We start from the raw sequence: 15,983 nt of genomic DNA on the forward strand, positions 1-15,983 counted from the left end.
CACTTCAATTGAGACCATTAAAAAAAATAATCCAAAGACATTCATAGAAGATAAAAGCATATATATATATATATATATATCCAAAATGTGACATGTGTGTCACAATACATACGAGTCAAGTCAAAGTACATAGGCCATACAAAAATCATGGATAACAAACAAACAACTATCCATGAGTCAATCAGCCGACAATTACAAAGATCGTAAATAAGATCCTAGACACAAAAGGCTAACTATGCTAGATCTAATAGATGTCATGGCTAGAGGCATCAGAAGAGTCAGAAATATGATGAGGAGTCTCAAGATCAAAGCCACGGGCACGTCCTCGACCTCGTCTGCCTCGACCATGGGTAGAAGTACCGGCACGAGCAGAAAGGCGAGAAGATCCTGGGAAGCTATGGACTGTGCTAGAAAAGAAAGTCTGATGGTGTCCAATTATTCCAAAGCTCTCATCATGGACTTCATCAAGGCACCAATCTGAGTAGAGACAATCTCACTGGAGCCCCTGATCTCTCTCCTCAAAAAATTAAATCAACTCTGCAAAACTCCTCGAAGCCTAGCCACCTCTGCAGATAGGTGGGAGACCTCCATGATGTCCTCATGCAACTGGAGATGGACTAAGGCTAATACCTACCTCTGTAAATCTAAAACTCTGTCCGTCAGTCTCAGAACACATCCCTCAAGCTCCTCAAGTTGTACGGACTGAGCTGTGAGCATCTAAAAAATAGTAGAGATATGAGGGATCAAAGTTTGATCTGAGTCAGTCTGAGATGTCGACCTCTGAGCAAAGACTGAGGTGGCAAACTGCTGAGATAAAATGGAGGCAACACGCTGGGACATCAACTCAATCTGATCGTCTACAAGTCTGACCTCTGAAGGATCTACTCTGCTCCCTGACTGTAGAACTGAAGCATGCCTCCTCACTGACCTAAGAGACCAGCCTCGTGATCAGATATGAACTGAATATCAGAAGATGCTCTGTGATCACGAGGAGGTGAAGACGATCCCTCCTCCTCTGCTTTCTCCTCAACACCCTTCGACCAACCGCCATCAGTCTTTGAAAAATTCATGCGATACAGTGTGTGGCGGTTGATGGTGTCAGAATGTGACAATTTGATGACTGCCTCTCTCTCAAAACAAACTCCGAACCTCCTAAAGACCAGGGTGAGTGCCATACCATAAGGCAAGTGAGCCTTAGACCTGTTCAAGGTCTCCCTTATGGCCTCAAATATCAAAGCAGGAAGGTTCAAAGGGGTCTCGGTGATCACATGGTACATGATGCAAATATCCCTACTAAGAGGTCATGCCTACCACTCCTAGGGATAAAAAGTTTGGTAACCATGTGATGCAAAAGCCTCATCTCAACTGAAAAAATTTTTGCTTCTAATGTATTCAAGTTTGCAGTAAATGCTCTCTCTAAAATAGCACTTAATCCTTCTTCTTTGATTGGAAGCTCCATATGAGTACAGCCTTCACAAGGCAAGTACAAAATTTGTCTCAAATACAATGGATCAAGAACAATGTTAACATCTTTCACCAAGAATTTTACTGTTCCATTGTAGTAACTCAAATTTAAGTAAAATTTTCTGACCAAATCAACATAAGTATTTTTCTTTAATAAACAGTAAAACTTTCATCCTTGATTTTTAATCTTTGATCCAATAGAGAACCCTTCTTTTTTTAAAAACTTAAAGTCTATATTCTTTTCAGATTTTACTTTTTGATTAGAGAGAGGTACCTTGCTTGGGCTAAGTGGAAACTATGTAGAAGCTGGAGTAGGATCTGGAACTGGAGTTGGAGCAGAAGAAGGCTTGACAGCCATTCTTTTTCTGCGCACATCTTCTTCTAACCCTCGAACAGATTTTTTTCTCTACGATAGTTTTGATTTGGGAGCCATTTTGGATAGAAGAGACTTGCAAATAGCTTAGGAGAGTTGATGAGTGGTAGAATAGAAGAGATTTTTAGAAAAAAAGCAAAGATTTTGAGAAGATAGACCGTCGGTTTGGAGAAAAGAGTTTGAAGCTAGGATAAGCTCGAACCTCCCAAACGAAGAAGAAAGAGAAGAGAGATTTGAATCCTAAAGGGGTGATTTAAAGAGAAAAATTTGGTGGGAAGAGAGATTTTGAGATGAGAGTGGAGAGGGAGGTGATTTTGTTCGGTGGAATAGGGAAGACGAACAGCAAAGGGATCGGCTCTTTGCAATCGATGAAATCCCAATAAAACAGAGCCTGATGGATTTTAATAAAAAAATTGCAAGTTTATCCTAAGGTCGACCCTAGGGTTCGACTCATGATAAGGAAAATTTAAAAAAGATGATGAAAAAATTTTGAAAAAGCTTGAAAATTGAGGGAAGGGTGTCCATTTGAGAGATTGATCAAATGAAGGATAGTTTTGAGCTTTTAAGAAAGGAGAGATATGAAATTAGCTCAAAAATAAATTGGTTTAATGAATTTTTGATAAATTAAACTTGAAATTAGAAAGATACTCAAGCTGAAGGATCAAGGATTCTTAATTCTCTCCTAATTTCATAAAATCTATCTTCACTTAAGGTCTTGGTAAAGATGTCAGCCAATTATTTTTTAGTACATACATAATCAAGAATTATATCTTTGTTTTGGATATGTTCTCTTATGAAATGATGCCTAAATTCAATATATTTTGATCTAGAGTGCTGAATTGAATTTTTAGTTAGACTAATAGCACTAGTGTTACAACATCTTATGGGAGTTTCATTGAGTTTGATGTCAAAGTCCTCAAGTTGTTGCTTAATCCACAGGATTTGAGGACAACAACTTCCGACTGTAATGTATTCGGTCTCAACCATAGATAGTACCACCGAGTTTTGCTTCTTACTAAATCAAGAGATTAAATTAACTCCAAAAAATTGGTAAGTTCCACTAGTACTTTTTCTATCTAATTTACATCCAGCAAAATTGATATTTGAATATCCTATTAAGTTAATTGATGAGTCTTTAGAATATCATAATCCTAGAGTTTGTATACCTTTTAAATATTTAAGAATTTTTTTAACTGCATTTAAGTATGATTCTTTTGGATTTGATTGAAAGCGTGCATATAAATAAATACTAAACGTAATATCTGATCTACTAGCAGTTAAATACAATAAATAACCAATCATGCCTCTATAAAATTTTGAGTCTATATTTTTACCTCCTTCATCCTTATCAAGCTTACACGATGGGCTCATGGGTGTACCAATTGCTTTGGAGCTCTCCATTCTAAATCTTTTGAGTAGTTCTCGTGTGGACTTGCTTTGGGTGATGGAGATCCTTTCTTTTGTTTGTTTGATTTGAAGTCTGAGGAAGAATGTAAGTTCTCTCATCATGCTCATCTCGAACTTTCCCTGCATGAGCTTAGCAAAATCTTGACAAAGAGTTTCATTAGTAGATCCAAATATAATATCATCAACGTATATTTGTACAAGTAAGATATCATCATGATTTCTTTTAATGAAAAAGATTGTATCTATATTTTCTTTTGAAAAACTATTATTAAGCAAGAATTTACTTAACCTTTCATACCAAGCTCTAGGTGCTTGTTTTAAACCATATAAAACTTTGTTTAATTTGAAAATATGATTAGAAAAGGCATGATTTTCAAAATTAGAGGGTTGTTCTACATATACTTCTTCAGTAATATAACCATTTAGAAAAGTACTTTTGACATCCATGTGGAATAAATTAAAATTCATAAGCATGCATATGCAAGTAAAAGCCTAATTGCTTCTAATCTAGCAACAGGTGCAAAGGTCTCAACAAAATCAATTCTTTCTTTTTGATTATAATCTTTTGCAACCAATCTTGCTTTATTCCTAATTACATTTTCATATTCATCCAATTTATTTCTATATACCCATTTTGTGTCAATTATTAGATAATTTTTAGGTCTTGATACTAAAGTCTATACATTATTTCTTTCAAATTGATTAAGTTCTTCTTGCATTGCATTGATCCAATTATAGTCTTTTTCAGCGTCATCTATAGTTTTAGGTTCAAAATGAGAAACAAATGCAAAATGATTGTATGCATCTCTAAGTAAAGAATGAGTTCTTACTCCTTGTATAGGATCATCAATGATTAATCTTTGGGATGATTGTGATCATACCTTCATTCTTTGGATAGATCATTTGTATCTTGAGATTGTTCTTGTTGTTCTTCACCTTCATCATCTTGTTTGTTTTCATGTTCTTCTTCATTTTGAATTGTTAAGTCTTTTAGGGTGAACTCCTTCATCCCTTTTATAAGAGGATCTGCATCATCAATACCTTCATTCTTCCTTGAAGGAAGATCATTAGTCTCATCAAAAATAACATGTATTGACTCCTCTACTACTAAAGTTTTTTTATTGAAAACTCTAAAAGCTTTGCTAAAAGAGGAGTAACTAAGAAAAATAGCTTCATCAGATTTTGTATCAAATTTTTCTAATCTCTCTTTACTATTGTTCAAAAGAAAAACATCGACAACCAAAAATATGTAAATATGCAATATTCTATTTTCTTCCTTTCCAAAGCTCATAAGGTATTTTCTTTAGAATTGGTCTAGTTAAAGCATGATTTAATATGTAACATGCCATGTTAATTGCTTTCGTTTAAAAGTATCTTGGGAGGTTGCTTTCACATAGCATGGTATGGGCCATTTCTTCAAGGATTCTATTTTTTCTTTCTACTATCCTATTTTGTTGGGATGTCCTAGGTGCTGAAAAGTTATAGTCAATACCTTTTTCATTACAAAATTTTTCAAAATCTTGATTTTCAAATTCAATTCCATGATCACTTCGAATATGTTGAATTGAAAAACTTTTTTTATTAGTAACTTTTCAATAAAATTTTGAGAACACATGAAAGTTTCATCTTTATGTGTCAAAAAGAAAATTCATGTAAAATGAGAGAAATCATCAATAATTACAAAGCCATATCGTTTTTCACCTAAACTAGTAGTTCTAGTGGGTCCAAATAAATTCATGTGCAATAATTCTAATGACCTAGAAGTTGAAACAATATTTTTAGATTTGAATAATATTTTTGTTTGTTTACCTAGTTGATATACATCATAAATTCTATCCTTTTCAAAATTTAATTTAGGTAGATCGGTAACCAATTCTTTTTTAATAAATTTTGAAAATGAATGCATGCTAATATGTGCAAGCCTATGGTGCCAAAGCTAACTAGTCTCATTAATTTTGGTATTCATGACTACTAGGCATTGTATGTTTATCTTAAAAAGATCATTCAAATCTACCATATAAACATTATCATGTCTATGCCTAACAAATTTAATGCCTTCATCATTGAGACTAGTTACTATGCATAATAAAGATTCAAAAATAACTTTGTACCCTTCATCACAAAATTGACTAATGCTTAGTAGATTATATTTCAAACCATCTACTAATAAAATATTTTCAATATACTTGGAGGGAGTGATACTAATGTCACCTATACCGATGATCTTTCTTTTGCTATTATCTCCAAAGGTGATCATCCCTCCATCTTTTGTATCAAGTGTGATGAATTGAAATTCATCACCGTTCATGTGTCTTGACCACGAATCACGATTAGAAGTTCTGATCTAGAAAATCAACACAGTATGCTAGTACTGTACTGATCTTTCTTTGATGGTCGATCAGATGCCTCCTTCTTTTTGATTTAGACTCTTTCAAAGATGAGAAGTAGGAGAAGGAGTTTTAGATATGAGACACTCTCAGAAAACTCATAGATGGAGGAAGGAAAGAGGTGAATTCGGCAATCCTAGAAGAAGACCCTTTTCTTCTTCTCTTTGCTCTAACCCAGACACTTAGTATTGTGTCTATTATATCTCCATATCCCAACACTCTTTCTCCCTGATTTTCACACGCCCCAAAGGTATCTCAATGCTATATAATCCACAAAAATCTCAAGAAGAAATTCATCTTAAATAATAAGATATGAAGAATCCTTATCTTGATCAAATACCTAGTCAGGAAAAATCCAAACAGGTCAAAACAAGGGGTGCCCAACTCATGGACGCCCCCTCTTTCTTTTTCTACCATGGACCAACAACAAAGGGCATACAATATGTGTCATAAAACTCACAAAAATTTCAAAAAAAATCTGGGTAAAATCAATGCCACAGGGAAAGAATTTTGATTTCCTAAAATTCTATCTCATAGAATTTGAAATCCAAACTAATTCCTACTTTGACTTGGTCCACAACCATATTCTATGTAAGAGAGAAAGAGTGGAAAGCTTTGGACATGTGTGAAGGTCTGGGAGAGAAAATTTTATCACACAAAATAAAAGAGAGTGGGCATGGGGGGCTAAGGTGGCGCAAGGTGGAATCCTAGTCTTACTAGGGTTCAATCTATGACTTGTTCAAATTTGGTTTCTCAAATCAAATCAAACTAAAACCAAATCAACCCAATTAAAATAGATCTTAACCCAATTAAGAATATAATTTAATCAGATTAAATTAGATTTAAATCTGATTTAATTTTTTAATCGTATTAGAAATTAGGTTGACCCAAGTTCTAATTGAACTAGGACTAATTTTTCCTTACACTTGGCTTATCCAATAAACTAATTGGACTTGATCCAATCAAGCCCAAACTAAATCTAATTAAATCATATTTAATTAAACTTAATCTCAGTTCATTGGCTCAATCAAATTAAGTCAATTAGCAATCGAATTGCTAATCGATCCTCCTACAACACTTGCACTAAGTTAAATGTCAATCGTATTGATCGTTTAACCCTAGAATGATTCTTAATCGTTGATCAACCATCCGATCGGATTGTGAACTCTAATGTGTGTGACCTCATAGGTCCGAACCTAAGTCGGTAGTACAGAAATAAATTTCAGTACCAATTAAAGTGACCATCTAGCAATGGTATCCGACGGTCGGATAGGTTGAATGTGTAGAACAACATCCTTAGAACCCATACAGATATAGTTTCCAAATAATTCATCCCCTTGACCAAAATGCTCATAGGATATCTCAGAGTTCAACTGTCAACTCTAATCAGGTTGTCCACATTGTATTTCAAAATATCAAATCCATTTGATAGATTATCCTGACCAAGATTTTGCTAAATTAAAATACAGTGACACATTCTTCTCTAACTCTTGGAGTGGTCAATCTCATCTTGATCACACTCCGACTTTGCAAGTACTTGACTGTGCCCAGAAGCCTTCTGTCATTGAATTAGAAATTTATTTAGTCCAGTACCAAAGCATAGTGAGTTGCTTACAAGTCACTAAAACGATCTCAAATCTAAGGGACACTTATACCTATATCCCATCAGAGACATTCTCGACAGCAGAATGCTCTAGAGTTGGTCACGTTCAATGATGATGTACCCTTATATCTCACCTATATACCATACCAGTGTCTCCATACTCCTTGGTTAAGAAGACAACCAACTATATGGCCTACAGCGACCTATGCTCGATAGAAGCTGTCGTCCTTATTAACAGCCTATCATTTGATCGTGAACAGTTTTAAGGACTAATTGATAAATTCTCTCTTTATCGAACCTAAATAGTCTTAAGAATTTCATCACAACAACGGAGTTCAATAGAAGATGAAAACTTATGATGAAAATGCCAAAAATTTATTAACAAATCAATTACAATACAAGGTTGCTCAACCGTCAACAAGTTGACGATTGACTTTTGGGACATATTTTCCAACAGACTACCCCTCGGCTAGTGAAGCACCAACTTGAGTTGCCATAGATCTTTGGCTCTTTGATGGTCAAATCAAAAAAAAAAGCTAGAGCACCAAGTTCTGATACCACTTGTTGTCCAGCTATGCAATCCAAGAGAGGGGGTGAATTGAGTTTTTAAAATTTTAAAGTTAATTTAGAACTACGAGGATTAAATAACAATGAGTAGGATATATGTAGAGAGTGATTTAAGCAAGGTGTAGAAATTAGATGCAAGAATGCAAGAAGATAAGAAAATTTAGAAAGAGAGCAAGTAAGCACAATACAAACAAACAAGATTTATAGTGATTCGGTGCCAACCTTACATCTACATCCACTCCCCAAGCTCCTACTTGAGAATTCAAATCCACTAAACCATATTCAACAAGAATACAGCGTCGGTACCTCCGACTCTAGCTATCTCAAGCTAGAACACTTATTTTTCGGATACAAGCCAATCCAATACAATCCGATTCAAGGTTCGGACCAACCTTTTCAAATTTTGAAACCCTTCCAAAACTAAAGATCAAGACAAAACAGAGTATATGAGTTAATCATATTAAAATATAAATTTAACTCCTTTAATGAGCAAATAAAACTTTAAATATACTTTACACAATAAGAAGGAAGCTTTTCTGATTTTTCTCAAAGTGGTTAAAGACTTGAATGAGCTCTTGAGGGGTTGGTGAACTTGACTTAAAAGCTTCTTTTATTTGAAGAGGTCTTTTTGCTTAGGGCTGAAATAAATGCTTGAAACTCTTCAATCTTTCTTCTTTTTCGCTCCTTTAAGTACCTTTTAGCTTCAATAGATGGTAGAGATAAATCTGGACTGGAATAGAGTCGTTGGAGATCATTAAAAAAAAATTAAATGCTGTTAAAAAGAATTGAAAACTAGTCGTTACGAAAGTTTCGGTCTAGGAGGTCGACTCATTGGGTCGACCTCTACACAGGGGTCGACCTCTGTGGCATAGAACAGAAAATCACTGTTCTGTATCTTTGACCTGCACAGCAACAGAGGTCGACTCATAGGGTCAACCCCTTTGGGAGTGCCAGCCAAAAATAGCATGTTGTTCAGCCCCTTTTGACAGGAGTCGACTCATAGGGTCGATCTAATTCTTTAAACTTGAATTTTTCTCAACATATCCATCCAAAAAGTATGAAATTGCCTCCAATAGATCATAAATCTTCTGTTCTTGCTGTTGAGGCTTTCGAATCAGAACTTGATGAAATTATAATTTTACTCCTGAAATACAATAAATTTATTTTCAAGCCAAAATCATTAGTAACTCCTCAAATGTATTATAATCATCAAAATCAATTCATGGAGCAACAAAATTACAATCACAACTATTTTCAATTTGAGTTCATGATACACCCTTCATTAAGGATTGTAGCGATACGATGCAACCATTACATGTATCGATGAACCATACAAAATTCAATTATCTTTATTTTAGATCTTTAATTCTTAATTTCAAATCTTAATTAAGTGCATTATGGAATCAAATTTAGTTTACATGTCAAAACTATTTTAATATCTAAATATTTAATTATGCATCTCATACACAACTACATCAAGTTCTAATTCATATTTAGATTTTAAACGATTTCAGATCTAAGGTTTTGCACAAATATAAATTCTTATCTTTTCACGGTTCTTCCTCTTGATTCATATAGGCACCCCTTCCACTATAGTCGTCTATGGCAGGATGGCCTTTACTATGATTCTTGAAGAGTACTAAGCTACTAAGAAATCAATCTATATCTATATATATCATATATGCATAAAATAAAACTTCATACATTTGATGTATAAATAGGATCGAATCCATCACATATTTTAAATTAGATCTAATCTAATTATTAAATTTGATTTTCAAATTTAAATATACACATCTCATGCTACATAGATCAAGCATACATCGCATGTATCATATAAAAATCAGATCATAAAACATATATTTCAGATCTATACATCTGATGCAATATAGATCTATCAACATGCATCTCATACAATTTTAGTTTTATTAACATGCATCTCATGCATCATTAAACAAATTATTTATAGATCTAAAGATCTGATTTTCAAATCTTAAAAAATACATGTGAGTGATGACCCGTGGCTCTGATATCACTGGAACAATGTCGCACATCCAAGAACATGCATGCAAAAATCAGAACATACAGATTTTTAACTTTTAAAAATCATAAACGTGATGGAATAAAATCTGATCTAGATTAAAAACTTTTTAATCTATCTAACTTGCATTAGGTAGATCTAATCTACAGCTAACAGGATCGATCACATGCAAGATTTAAGATGCTAAAATTAAATCAGATTTAAACAAGAACATAAAACCTGGAGATCCGATCTCCATACCTTTGCGCGGATAGCCTTTCACCGTAATCTGATGATCATGGTAATCTGATGAGGTCCTCGCTAAGCTGCACACACGTTCGATTTTTATGTGTATCCACACGAGTCCTCGATCTGATCAGAAGATCCGGACTTCATCGAGATGCTAGCTCCTTTGCAAAAGTCACTTCTTGATGGTTGATTCTGGTTTTTTCTTCAGATCATTCAGACTCTCTCATATCTCTAAAGAGAAACAGGAGAAAGATGAAGGAAAGATTAAATTCTGAAGAACCCTTTCTCTTTTCTTTTGTCTCTCCCCTTAAACACAAAACCTAAGAGAATGAAACCCCAAGAAAGCTCATGCCCAAGATGGAACGCCAAGGGTTAGCGCCTCCCTTTTTATTTCTCTCTCGGATACCCATGCACAAAAGAGAATGCCTCTCTTTTTTTTTCTTTCTCATGGTAAATCAGATCTTCATCGATTTTCCATGCACAAAAACCTCCCTTTTATGGTTGGCGTCAAAAGAATTTGGATAGTAGAAAGCCTTATCTGATAAGGCTTGGGATGGCGTCCAACACTTGGAGTCTTATCCCTTTGTGGTTTCACGCAAACAAAAAAAAAGAGGGGCACTTTGGTTTCAAATTTAACGTGAGAAATCTCATGCTAAATAATAAGAAGGGGCGGTGGGAATATAGTTGGGCATGGGCTTTAGTTAGGCGCAAGCAAAGAGGGAGAATCCCAGTTGACTTGGTACTTCTTGAATCTTGGTTTAAACTCTAACCAATTCTCGGACCAATCCTAACTAATTTAGAAATTGGTTATAACCAATTAACTAATTAGGTCTTAGCCCAATTAGAAATTTAATTAAATCATAATCCAATTAGAAAATTAGTTAGGTTAAACTCCATCAAACTAGGGATTGACTTCTTGAAAATTGGATTATCACATAATCTAATAGGGCTTAATTTAATCAAACACAAATCAAATCAAATTGAATCCAATTCAATTAGATTTGATTCTAACCCTATTGCTCAATCAAATTGAGCCCTATTGCAATTCAATTATAAATTAATCCTCTTACAACTCACTAACTCTTAACGAATTAATTTATTGCAACTCTTGCACTGGATTAATCATCAATCACAGTAATGATTAGATCCAATAGTGATTCATAATCGCTAATCAACCATCTGATCGGATAAAGATCTCTTTTGTATATGATCACATCGTTCTATTCTGTTTGGTAGTGAGATATACTGTGATCTCCATCCCAATATCATCAAAACTTCTTTCGATGGGTTGGAACATTTCCAACTCTACCCATCAAGAATCATCGATTATCAAAATGATATTTGACGAGTCTCATAATCCATCAATGATACCTAGCAGCATGTGATGGTAACTCAGCAGAATGAAATATTGAATCTCTAGATGCAGTTATCATGTAGTTCGATTCTTCTGTCGTGAATCCCGACAAGACGCAGATCAAAGATAACTGATCAAATCTATTCATCCATTATATGTCAAATTCAATCAATTCGAGTTCATGTGAAATTTTATAAAAAGTTTTCTTCATCATTCACCTATCATGGCCATGAATTTTAGGACTCGGTCTCATGAATTGCAAGATCCCATCTAAGTGCACACCCTATTCCTACAATGGATCTATTGGTAACAAACGTACACTTCAAGATTTCAAATGGCTAGATAATCAAGTGATTGTGCAGTCAAACTACAGCAACCCTACTGTGAACAGTCGAGATACCGCAGATCAAAGAACTATCTATACCGCTACAACTTTAAGCAAGTCACCGACCAGTGGGTAACTATCCTAGTAACTTCTTGTGTTGGTCATGCTTGGTATCCTTGATCTCTATTAAGTATTTGCACTCTCATTCTAGTATCTCCATACTGTCGATTCGAGACTCATCTACCTACGAAGGAAAGCAATCTGTATATTGATCTATCCAGACTAGTCACCATCTCTATGACGCTCTATCGATCGAGAGTATTTAGGAATTAACTACTAATGACATGTGCCTCAACTTCTCAACTCTTGAGAATATATGTCATTATCTGTTAATTCTTTGGATGATTTATGAACACAATTTAAAACACAACATGAATAAAAAATAACTTAAATTTTATTTCTTTCAAAAATTTTAATTATAAAATTATGCCCCTAGTGTACATGTAACTGCCAATCTGATCTTTAGGGCATATATCTAACACCCTGTGGCTGTCTTATTATCGTTTTTTCTTTTTTGTTCACCTATGATAAATCTTTTGAGATGATGATGAAGAATTTTTATAGCTGTATACTCATGATATCATACTGTATCTGTGCCTTAGGATTTTCTTCTAAGTCTATTTTGACCCATAATTTATGGATTTTTTTTTCTTCTTTGTCAATAGCCATCCTTCTTTTGCAGTCGCTATGAATTCTTTATCTATACTTTCCTTTCTGCACTGTATATTTATATCAAATGAATAAAATTCTGGAGACTAATGGAACTATATTAGCCTCCAACTTTTTTAAAAATAATAATAATAATAATAATAATACTGTAGACTGAATGGCAATATATGTAATAAATTGTACAAGGACTACATTGCGAATTATTGTCATAGATATTCCTTTTGATGTTTGTAAATTTTACTTTCTGATTCCAATAAATGTACTTACATGACACTACAGTGGTATAATAAATTCGAATTTAACAGGAAAAAAAAAAAGACAATAGTGAATGGCCCACAGGGATGACTTTTCCCCTTTTTTTTCTATTTTATGGTCCGATTAATTGTAAATATAGTAACATTACGATGGTAATATAAGCATCAAATACATGTGTCGATGTGGCTTATTTTGGAAGGTGACACGAAGAGAGACAGATGCAAGAGTCCAGAGCAGGGGAGGGGGTCCATGGCCCCACCAGTCCAGTCGGCCCTCGACGGTACCAGCTGCATGTGCGTCCGATTTGTTATTTTCTGCCGTCCGTTTCAAAGGCTATGCGCTGCTCGGACATGCGAACCGCGAGACCCGTCTCCCTTTACAAAGAAATTTATGGAACGCCCCCCACTCCTCCCTCTCCTACAAATGCACTCCCCTTCCCTTTACAAGCAAACTAAATCCCATCTTTCCTCTCTCTTTCTATTAGCTTCATTCCTTCAGAGCCTCTCCAATGGCAATCCCAAAATGCTCTCTCACCATTGCTCTCTTTCTCCTCCTTCTCCCTCCGCGTGCCCGGAACCTTAGGGGATTCTGGCTGGCAGTCTGCGCATGCCACGTTCTACGGTGGTGGCGATGCATCAGGAACAATGGGAAATTAACTAAGCGTACACACCTTTGCACTAACAACGTCCAATTCTTTCTGGATCACTTCTAGCTAATGGGGATGTTGTTGTGTCTTTATATATAGGAGGGGCTTGTGGCTATGGCAACCTCTACAGCCAAGGTTACGGCACGAACACCGCCGCGCTTAGCACGGCCCTCTTCAACAATGGCCTCAGCTGCGGCGCATGCTACGAGATGAAGTGCACCGACGACGCCAGGTGGTGCCTCCCTGGGACCATTGTGGTCACTGCCACCAACTTCTGCCCTCCAAACTACGCCCTCGCTAACGACAACGGAGGGTGATGCAACCCTCCCCTCCAGCATTTTGACCTGGCCGAGCCCGCCTTCCTCCAGATCGCTCAGTACCGTGCCGGGATCGTGCCCGTGTCCTTCAGAAGGTGAGCCTTGTCCCACTCATGAACCCAACACCAACGAGCCCAACCGGTCTTCGTTTCTGGGTTTGTGTCAGGACCAAATTGGGTCATCTGGTGGTGGGCGCCGAGGCTCTATGCCCCATACTAGTTCTTGACGGTCAGCTAGAGCCAGTTGTACCATCTTGACATTTTCTACTTTAGCTATTCTCATATAATTTATATATTTCCATGATCCACCAAATAAAGCGCCAGTGAGTTCATTAAGCCATGTCAATGTGCAGGGTGCCATGTGTCAAGAAGGGTGGAGTTCGGTTCACCATCAATGGTCACTCCTACTTCAATTTGGTCTGATCACCAACGTCGCGGGTGCTGGCGATGTGCATGCTGTGTCCATCAAGGGATCCAAGACTGGGTGGCAGGCGATGTCGCAGAACTGGCAGAGCAATGCATACCTTGATGCACAGAGCCTCTCCTTCCAAGTCACCGCAAGCGATGGGAGGACTATAACTAGCTACAACGTCGTGCCTGCCGGGTGGCAATTCGGGCAGACCTTCGAAGGAGTGCAATTCTAATTTCCAAGCAGAACAAGTCTAGCAAGCCTAATTATCAATATCTTGTAGTATTTGTATTGGCTAGCTAATATTAGATTAGGAGAGATTGAAAGGAGTATCTTGTATCGAGAGAGGTTCGGTTACGCCGAGGTTGCTATCACTTAGCACCCGCAAAGGCTCAAGTGATATAGATGGATATATAGATAGAAAAGATGTAAAATTGTTTTCAGTGTCTTGCTCTAGTGCATAGGTTGCCCGAGGCCTGGGATTGTGGGGATGGGGAAGTTGGGTGGGCACCTTTCTCTGGCAGCCCCGCATCACCGAAATATTTTTTTAAATAATATATTTTTAATAAAATATTTTAAAAATATCGTGATTCATAAATTATTTACGAAACTACCATGTAGGGAGCACGTTGAATAAATTTGTGGGTTCAACCCATGAATTTTGAGCGGATGTGGATAAATTTATGGGTTAAACCCACGAATCTCTCAGTCCACGTGGCGTATGAACACAAAATTTGATATTTGAATTTGTGCCTTGAAGATACGGATTAAATTTAATTCGTGGCTTCAACCTACGAATTCAGAAATTCATGGGTTGAGCCCACGAATTTTTTTTTTTTTAAATCATGACCCCAAGTTACGTTTCTTCTCTAATCCTTCCCAAACCGGCAGTCTCCCCTCCCCCACGCCGTTCCCTCACTTCCGACTGTCCAGTCCCCCCTCCCCCACGCCGTTCCCTCTCTTTTGACCGTTCGATCCCCCCTCCCCTACGCCATCCCGCGTTACTCCCCTCCCCTCCGACAACGATCGCACCCTATGGGCTCCATCTCCACCCCCCGACTTATGTCGTCACCCTCGGATCACGCCCGCTGGACCCCCGCCCCCCTGCTCTCCTCCCCTCCGACAAGGGTCACGCTCCTTGGGCCCCGCCCCCCTCCACGGTCCCCCCCCCCCCAGCTGTCGTTGTGTCTTAACCTCGGATCGCACCACCCAGACCCCCTCTCCCCCAACCCCTCGCTGCTCCCCTCCCCTCCGATAAGGGTCGTGCTCCCTGGGCCCTGCCCCCGCCCTCCACGGTCCGCCCCCCCTCAGCTGTTGGTCGATCATTGGTGTTTCCATCATCTTGATAATTTTTTTTTATATCATTATCTTTTTTTTTGAATTGTTACAAGTGAAAAAAATAAAATTAATAATTATAATTTTTTTTCTAAGTATGTAAAATTTTATAATATTGTAAAAAACTATTGAATCACATAATTTGTTCGAGTGAATTGTTATTAGAAGATTTTATTTTAATTACTGACCTTAAGCTATGTAGTTTACTTTATTTTATATTTAATTAGTGATTTTATGTAGAGTATGCTAAAATTATTGTATTTGTTATATATGTAGTGATGGAAGAAAATATCACTGCCTTATGCTACATAAATGGTTCTATAGTTTATGGACCAAATGGCATTGAATACATTAGTCATCCTCAAAGAGCAATTAGAATTAAATCTGAAATTAAATTTGAGGAGTTAGAGAATAAATTATACAGAGTCTTTCGTGTAGACAAAAGCAAGAATAGACTTACGATAATATATAAATATCTACAGGTTGTGCAGCTGATATTATTAAAGTATAAATCTGTTTCGATTAATGAAGAAGAAGATATTGA

The 15,983-nt window shown here is 36.6% G+C and overlaps 1 pseudogene; it reads left to right on the forward strand.

The window, feature by feature from the left end:
• The first annotated feature begins 13,241 nt into the window (after positions 1-13,241).
• On the forward strand, positions 13,242-14,454 carry LOC105052288 (expansin-A2-like; annotated as a pseudogene).
• The last annotated feature ends 1,529 nt before the right edge of the window (positions 14,455-15,983 follow it).

The sequence above is a fragment of the Elaeis guineensis genome, chromosome 10 (genome assembly GCF_000442705.2).
Source record: "Elaeis guineensis isolate ETL-2024a chromosome 10, EG11, whole genome shotgun sequence".
NCBI classification, from domain to species: Eukaryota; Viridiplantae; Streptophyta; class Magnoliopsida; order Arecales; family Arecaceae; genus Elaeis; species Elaeis guineensis.